Raw genomic sequence first — 8,762 nt, 5'->3', positions numbered from 1 at the left:
GTTTTGATACATCTGGACAAATTTCCAATGAAGTGGGTGTAAGAATTTTTGTTCTTTCTTTGTATCTAAAATCACACTTGATACATAATTTTAAAAATGGTGCATCCTATGAGAGGAAGAAAGAATTTACGAGATTGATGTGCTAGCTGTTTAGCATCAACTCCTAGGAGAGGCCAAGAAACACAGCCTCGAGTAGCTTTCCTTGTGTTCCTAATCAACGTAATAATGTTATGGTTGCGTTCTCTAGCTCCACCTACTCAGAAATTCTAACGGGGACCCGGAAGATGCACAGAATTTGAGCAAATTTACAAATCTAGAAAAATTGTAGTGTATATAAAGGATGGTGAAAGAGAAGTATCATGTCATAATACGACGATCTTTTCAACATGCCTGACATGGATTGTCAAAATATATGCAGACATGAGGCATACAACTTGGAGTCATGTAGATAAACAAAACAAGGATGAGCTAGCGGATCGTGTCCTTGTACTAATTGTGGAAATTCAGCAACACTCTTAATTCAATAATTTTGATTTATTCAAACTTTATTCGCACTAACATTGCTTGTGATTGGGCTGATTTTGTATTGGATTAGACTAAAAGTAACCATCGGGAGACGATGGCAATGGCACTTGCTCAAGTGTATAATAATTTTCACTACCTATTACACTGCAAGTACCTTGAGTATGAAACACATGGTGCTGCTATTTTTGGAGGGACAAAGATGGTTGAAAAAGTCATTTAGGAATCTTTATGTTAGAGATGGGCGAGTGAAGACTTTAAGGTAACAACTTAGGCATATTTTTTGGAGTTTATTAGGAGATATAATTAGTAATTATTCATGGTCAACATAGGTTTGATCATTTCATACAAAAATAATATTCAACTTGTTACATAAATTCTAGAACTTGTCAAGGCAGAATAAACATAATAGGAAAAATCAAAGGATAAATCACACGGGTGGTAGAAAGTTTTTTATTCGGCTATTGGAGGAAGAGGTAAATATTATATCTTCAAAATGAAGCCTCTCTTTAATTTCTTTCTCATCAAGAAGAATTGATGACAATGTTTAATTGTTAATTCATTGATGCAGGAACAAGCTCCATATTATGTTACTTTTTATAGAGAGGTACATTGGTCTACAAAGAATGGGAGATTTATTACTAAAGTTGCTGAGCACAATTACTCAAGTAAAACAAACTATGCAGTTATTTTTGTGACATTATATAGATCATTGTGGTTTAATGCCTAATATTGAAACATTTAGATTTTAAAGAATATGATGGTTGAAAGGTTGAATGAGATAGATAATTATTAGATTACCAAAATTAAAATATAAAATTAAATACATGAACCGTCATAATAAAAAGACAAACTTAGGAAGTATAGTATCATTTTCTCAAACACTTATCCATGAGATAACTAATCTAATACTAGTGCTTTAGTAGATATATTGGTCTTTTTTACTCTAAAATTTGAACATTCTAATCTTTGAATTTTTCACCATTTATCAAATTATTCCATTTGTCATTGCATTCACACCAATAGACCATTTAAAACGTCTTGTCGGCTAATAATGGTTCGAGATGTGTCATTTTGACATGCCTTACATGAAAATTCAAAAACAATAATAATGTTTTTTTTTATTGAAAAATTTACTAGAAAAGAAAATTGAAATAAAAATCGCAAAAATTAGATTTCAAACAAAAAAGGAAAAAAATAGATTTTATTAACAACGCTTGTGATCAATTGTATTCATGATTTACTTAATTATTTAAAGTTTAATCACGACCAAACATTTGGGATGAACAAAATGACGTAAGATATATCTTTGCTACTTAAGTACTATATATGACCATCTTCATATTTTTTTTTATTTTTTATAAAGAGAACAGTACACAAATTTATTAATTGCCCTCACTTGTAGCGAAGGAAAACCATGGTTATATTTTATACTTGTCGGGGTTGCACAATATGAAATAAAACATGAAGTCAAAATACTAAAACTGAATACAAACTATAACCATCTTCATTTATAAAGAAGTTGCTTAATGAAAAAACTAGGGTCAGGGATGGGAATCTTGAACAAGTAGAATTGCATTTCAAACAAAATGTGGCACTAGCTTCCGTCAAAAGTTATCGGCCATCTAGCTCAGATATTGAAGCTTCATTTATTGAGCCTTGGATAGCGCTACTTCCATGCCTATCTAGTCTTCTTATACCAACTCTCATGTTCTCCGATTGGGATGACACATCTGATCTGGTGCTGTGTATAAGAAATCCAGGTCTTGTGGGAACTGGTAGAGTAATAAAGTGGCTATTAAACATGAGGACGACTGTAGCCATGGTTGGTCTGTCAGTCACATTTTGTTGAACACATAATAATCCAATGTGGATGCATCTCATTATTTGAGTTGTTGACCTGTCCTTTAATGTGGCATCTACAAGATTTGAGGTTGTCTCCTCTCTCCAATTTTTCCATGCCTGCATGATGGTTACATTGAGAGACACCACAATAAGATAGACATTCATTTGTGACTTACTATCTGGTCGGACTTAATTGAGATAAAAAGGAAATGCATATAAAAAAGAAAATATTTGCACTTACATAACTTAAAAGGCCGCCAACTTCATTCTCTCCCTGCAAACTATAGTTATTTGTTTTACCGCTCACTATCTCCAGAACTAACACGCCAAAACTAAACACATCAGATTTTACTGAAAATTGTTCACGGATTACATATTCCGAAGGCATGTATCCACTGCAAGCGAACATTATCAGTAGCATTAGTTTAATTTGAAGGACATCATAGCTTTAGGTACATGTAGTTTTTTATGAAGTTCATTCCATCTTCTTTATTGGAGATGGTTTAAAGGATTTCCCATGTTGTTTGTTTCTTTGGCACAAACTGTATGTGTTACTTGTATATAGCATGCTACATCCTAGTTACTAGCTATAGATTATGTGGATATACTTACTAGGTCCCCACAATTCTGCTCGTTTTGCCTTGAGTTTGATCTGGTACAAATAATCTTGCTGTGCCGACATCTGAAATCTTTAGATTCATATCTGCATCTAACAAAATGTTGCTAGCCTTGAGATCACGGTGAATAATACGAAGTCACGAATCTTCATGAAGGTAAAGAAGCCCTCGAGTGATGCCTTCTATAATTTTCTGATGCATTTCCCAATTCAGTAGTGCACTCTTGTTTGGATCTGCATAATCATGCAAATGTACTGTGAACATGTTGAAGCAATGTACACGGAAGACAGGACAATTCCGTTAAGATGTAATCACTATGAATAGAATTTGGGATTTGAGAGGAATGGTAAACATACCAAATATGAACTTTTCAAGGCTTGCATTAAGTACAAACTCATAGATTAGAAGTCTTTCCTTTCCTTCCAAACAGAATCTTAGGAGCCTTACCAAATTCCTGTGTTGAAGAGTAGCGAGTAACTTGACCTCATTCTTAAATTCTAGATCTCCTTGTTGAGGAGCCTTGGACAACCTCTTCACAGCTATTTCTTGTCCATTTGGAAGCGCTCACCCTGAAAGATATGTATATACCAAAATCTAGCATTTGTAACCTCAACATTCATGATATTAGACTTAAGTAATTATGACGAGTAAAATGACATAATTTACGACTCGATTGCGTCTCATTACCTTGTAAACAATACCAAATCCACCTTGTCCAAGCTTGTTTGCAGCAGAAAAGTTGTCGGTAGCAACTTTAATTGTCCGGATGTCAAATTGCAAGGAATCAGAATTAATAATTTCATCCACGCCTTCACGTAAGAACAGGTTATGCATCTGAATTAGATTAATGCATTGCCACAAGAAAAGTAATACAATTTGCTATTTTCTTCATACAAAGAAACAACATGCTCTGCATAATTTAATGTCATGCATCTCATTATTTGAGTTGCTGAAGTACTGGCCTTGATTTCTAGAACTGATTGACTGTCTGACTGATGGTAGCAAATTTTGTTTTATATTACAGAATCCCCATGGTAAAGCCAATGCTTTATGTAGAAAGATGCAACCAAAGATAAATCTTAAAAAGCAATAACCGAAGTTAGTTTTACCAGTATTGCTTGGTACGTAGAGAAGAGACGCTTAGTACTTAGTTTTACCAATATTGCTTAGTAATTATAGAGAAGAGATGCATCACGTCAAAGGCATACAGCAAGGTGTCTAGATATCATATTTTCCCGGCTACTTAAAGAATGATAGCAACAATGTAAAATAAACAAATATTGAACTTACTTTTAAGTTTCTCCCTTGGCTTCTTCACTCTTAAATAGAAGAGGTAGAAACATGACATGCAGAAGATTAGTACAACAGAAACAACATCCGACGCCATTATACCAACCGTAGTTCTCGATGAGTTACTTTCCTTCCCGACACTAGAGTTCTACTTCTATCAAAATAAAACTAAAAATTCGTTTAAAAGAGACTGATTTTGAATTAGATATCTGATATTAGGTTTAAATAAAATTGTATGATCGAGTCAGTCTTATTCTTTTCCCTAATTCGACTTAAAGATATTATCAATTTTTAAACTACCAATGCAAGTAGTTGATCAGGACAAAAAATAACTATGGATTCTAGCATTTCATTTCTTAAGTACTTTGTATTATTATTGTTGGTTTTCACTGAAAATAAATAAATGTCACTAATAATTGAGTAGGTGGGAAAAGAAGCTTAATTATTTAATTAATTTTTTAACAATTTTCTCACTTTTTGATCAAATTCTTATTTAATTTATTAATTTACTTACTTTAAATAATAATATTAAATATAAGTTTAAGGTGGGCAAGTTTTATGCAAATCCTATATATAAAAAAATACTTTTTACCCTAAAAAACAGACCTTTTTTTTTTTTTTTTTTCTCTTTTGAGTAGTTCTACTCTTTTCAAAGGACTTACCTGAAACGTGTAAATTAAAAATTTATAGAAATTAATTTTTTTTTTAATTTTTTTTCAGTCGGATAAGATGTGGAGTTAGAAATAAATTTTAAAATTAATTTATACGTTAATACTTAATATCATTTGAAAGGCTAAATTAATAAAAAGCGATGAACTGAATTATATAATTTTATATTCTAAAAATATAGATATGGACCACACGGCATCTCTGCATGCGAGGCACTACATAAGAAGTCACTCCAGGGATTTAGTGGGTACAGAATTGAAAGGTTCGTTATTTCAAAATTTCAGCTGGGGAGACTCCGAGACGACACCGCCTAGGGTACCATTCGTTTGCTAGTGCACGAAACACCCAGAAATATGCGTCTCTTTCTTTGTGGAATAAAGTTTATTTAGACAAGAAAATACAGTGGTGCATAAAGACAGCTCATTTCGGGAGGTGAATTGGTATATTACATAGTATACGTCCAGCCCAAGTTCAAGATGCTGCAGCCCAGAAACAAGCCCAAGCCTCTACTTCATACTTGAGTGAAGATACCAGATATGAAAAAGGATAGCTTGTTTTTTGCTCATTTTGTCTTAGATGCATTTTTATTATTTGTGTAATTTTCCTTCAATAAACTGTATTTTCTATTTTTAGATGATTTAGTTTGTTAGAGAAAATGTGTATAAATAGATCATGGCACTGTACAGAAAAGAACAATTTTCATATATACGGGATTTTACCCTGCATCCATACGGTGTGCTTCTCTGCTATTCCAGGCTCTTCTTCTCTTCGGTTTCGTTACCTTACATGGTATCGTGAGCCAGGGAAGCATCTCCATGGATGATCATGCCGATAGTTCATCTGATTCTTCCCCAACCCGTTCCGTTGCTTGCTCCGTTCATCCCCATTCCCCAAACGACCTTCGTCCCAACCAGTATTCGAACCTCAACGACCCGAATAACCCATTTCGACTTGATCACGGTGATAATCCAGCCGTGATTCTTGTCACCGACCTCCTTACTGTTGATAATTACCCTACTTGGTCAAGGGCTATGCGCCGTGCCCTGCGTGCCAAGAACAAATTAGGGTTCATCACAAACGAAATCCCTAAACCCCAGAATCCCGATGACCCTCTTATCGACCTAGGGGAACGCTGTAACGACATGGTGGTGTCGTGGTTATAGAATTCCATCAGTGCCTCTATCAAGTCGAGTGTCGCCTTTGTGGATGATGCCCATGAAATTTGGTCTGACTTGCAAGATCGTTTTTCCCAACAAAACGCACCCCGCATCTTCCAGCTTAAGAAATCTCTTGCTAGCATTCTCTAGGAAAATGATTCGGTGAGTGTTTACTATGGAAAACTCAAAACCTTATGGGATGAGCTTTCCATCTACGATCCCATTCCTGTTTGTACTTGTGGTACTATGAAGATTATTGTTGATAGATATCAAAGAGACTGTGTTTTTCAATTTTTAATGGGTTTACATGATATTTACTCCAATGTTCGTGATCAAATCATGTTGTTAGACCCACTGCCCTCTGTTACTCGAATTTTCTCTCTGATCCAGTAGCAAGAACGTCAGCATTCCCTCATCCAACATAACCCATCCCCAGACAATATGGCCTTTGCCATTAACCGACCCTTTCCATCACCAAAAATGTTCAACTCCTCCCGATCCAACACCAAGAAAGACCGGCCATATTGCACTCACTGCAAAATTATTAGCCATACTCTTGAATCCTGTTTCAAAATTGGGAATGTTGCAGCCCCTGTTTGTAGTCACTGCCATATGAGTGGGCACACTATTGAAAAGTGCTACAAACTACATGGTTACCCACCCAGCCATAAGTTTTTCAACAAGCTTCCACCATCCGCTGCCCTCACTATCCAATCCACCACTCCTCCTTCCACCCACCTTGAGACACACAGTGATGATAAAGTTAGTTTAACTAAGGCACAATATAAACAATTAATGGATCTTCTCCAGCCAAGGGATGCTCCCATTGCTGCTCAGCATTCAGCTCATCAGATTCAGTCCAATTCCACCATTCCATCCACCTCTAATTTCTCTGGTATTTCTCATGGTATTTCTCTTTGTTTATCTACTCACACACACAGTACACCAAATATATCACACTTACCTTGGATAATCGACACGGGTGCAACAGGCCACATGGTCTGTTGCCCCTCATTGCTCACTTCCATCACCAAACACATTTCACACTCTGTCAAACTACCCAATGGAGCTGATGTTCCAACCACACATTTGGGCACTGTTCAGTTTAACAATTCTATTTGTTTGACTGAGGTCCTTTGTGTTCCCTCTTTTAATTTTAACCTTATTTCTGCCAAGAAACTTGCTGCTTCCCTCACTTGTTGCCTTGTTTTCTTTGATGATGTTTGTTTCATTCAGGACCTTGCCTCTTGGACAACGATTGGGAAGGGTAACGTGAGGAATGGCCTATATCATCTTCAACTACAACCAGTCTCCCCTTCCAGTTTATCTGTTAAAATTTCACAGTTTTCTTCTAGGATGTCAACTTTTTCAGCTTCTGTTTTTAGTATCAATGCTGTCAATGACCTTTGGCATTATCGCCTAGGTCACCCTTCTTTTCCATGTCTTAGTTTAATTACTGATCCTATTGTAAAAAATAGCATCAAATCTATTAATTCTGGTCCTTGTTGTATCTGTCCCTTAGCTAAAATGCATCGTCTTCCTTTTCCCACTAGTGAACACAAAACTTCTCATCCTTTTGAATTGATACATTGTGACCTCTGGGGTCCTTGTTCTACCACTGCAAATGATGGATCCAGATTTTTCTTAACCATTGTTGATGACTTCACCCGAACCACATGGCTTTATCTTCTTAAAAATAAATCTGAAACCAGAAAATGTATTGAACTTTGCCATTAAAATTATAAGGAGTGACAATGGAAATGAATTCCATATGATTGATTTTTTCAACTCCAAAGGCATTATACACCAGAAATCTTGTGTTGCCACACCCCAACAAAATGGCATTGTAGAACGAAAACACCAACATATCTTAAATGTGGCTCGGGCTCTAAAGTTTCAAGCTGGTCTCCCACTCACATATTGGAGTGATTGTGTCCTTACAGCCACCTACCTCATTAATAGAACCCCCAGCCCCCTATTACAAAACAAAACCCCATATGAAATATTGTTCCACTCCTTACCATCTTACTCTCATTTAAAAATATTTGGATCTTTGTGTTTTGCATCAACTATTGCTGCTGGTAGAACTAAATTTGATCCTAGGGGTCGCATGTGCATTCTTCTAGGCTATCCTTTTGGTGTCAAAGGTTACAAGCTTCTCGACCTTGAAACCAAAACCATTTTCATTTCTAGGGATGTTGTGTTTTATGAGTCTATTTTTCCCTTTCATTCCCTAACATCTTCAACTGAAAGTCCAAATCTGGTTTATACTAAAGCTTTACCTGACCTATGGCAGTTTCCAACTTTTCCCACTCATAACAACCCTTCATCTCCTATAAGTTCTCCTCCTCTACCTCCTCAAACTTCCATTTCTGACTCCACAACTTCACCAATCCTTTCCCCCACCACTATACCACATTCTAACCCTTTTCCCCAGCCTCCTCTTCGAAGGTCTTCTAGACAGAGGAAAGCACCAGATTTTTTGAAAGATTTTCACTGTCAACAGGCCTCCCTCACTGACTCCAACCTGTTGCTGCCCAAGACTCGTCAAGGTAATTCTTCCACTTTTCATCCTCTCACTCATTTTTTGAATTACCAGAAATTTAGTCCCTCTTTCAAAGCTTTTTCCACTTCAATATCTACCATTTCTAAACCTTCCACA

At 36.0% G+C, this 8,762-nt stretch overlaps 1 pseudogene; it reads right to left on the bottom strand.

Annotated features, from left to right (window-relative positions):
* Positions 1–2,069: 2,069 nt before the first annotated feature.
* LOC122277551 lies at positions 2,070–3,961 on the bottom strand (annotated as a pseudogene).
* Positions 3,962–8,762: the final 4,801 nt, after the last annotated feature.

Source organism: Carya illinoinensis, chromosome 9, assembly GCF_018687715.1.
Source record: "Carya illinoinensis cultivar Pawnee chromosome 9, C.illinoinensisPawnee_v1, whole genome shotgun sequence".
NCBI lineage: Eukaryota > Viridiplantae > Streptophyta > Magnoliopsida > Fagales > Juglandaceae > Carya > Carya illinoinensis.
This window is presented reverse-complemented; position numbering and strand designations above follow the sequence as displayed.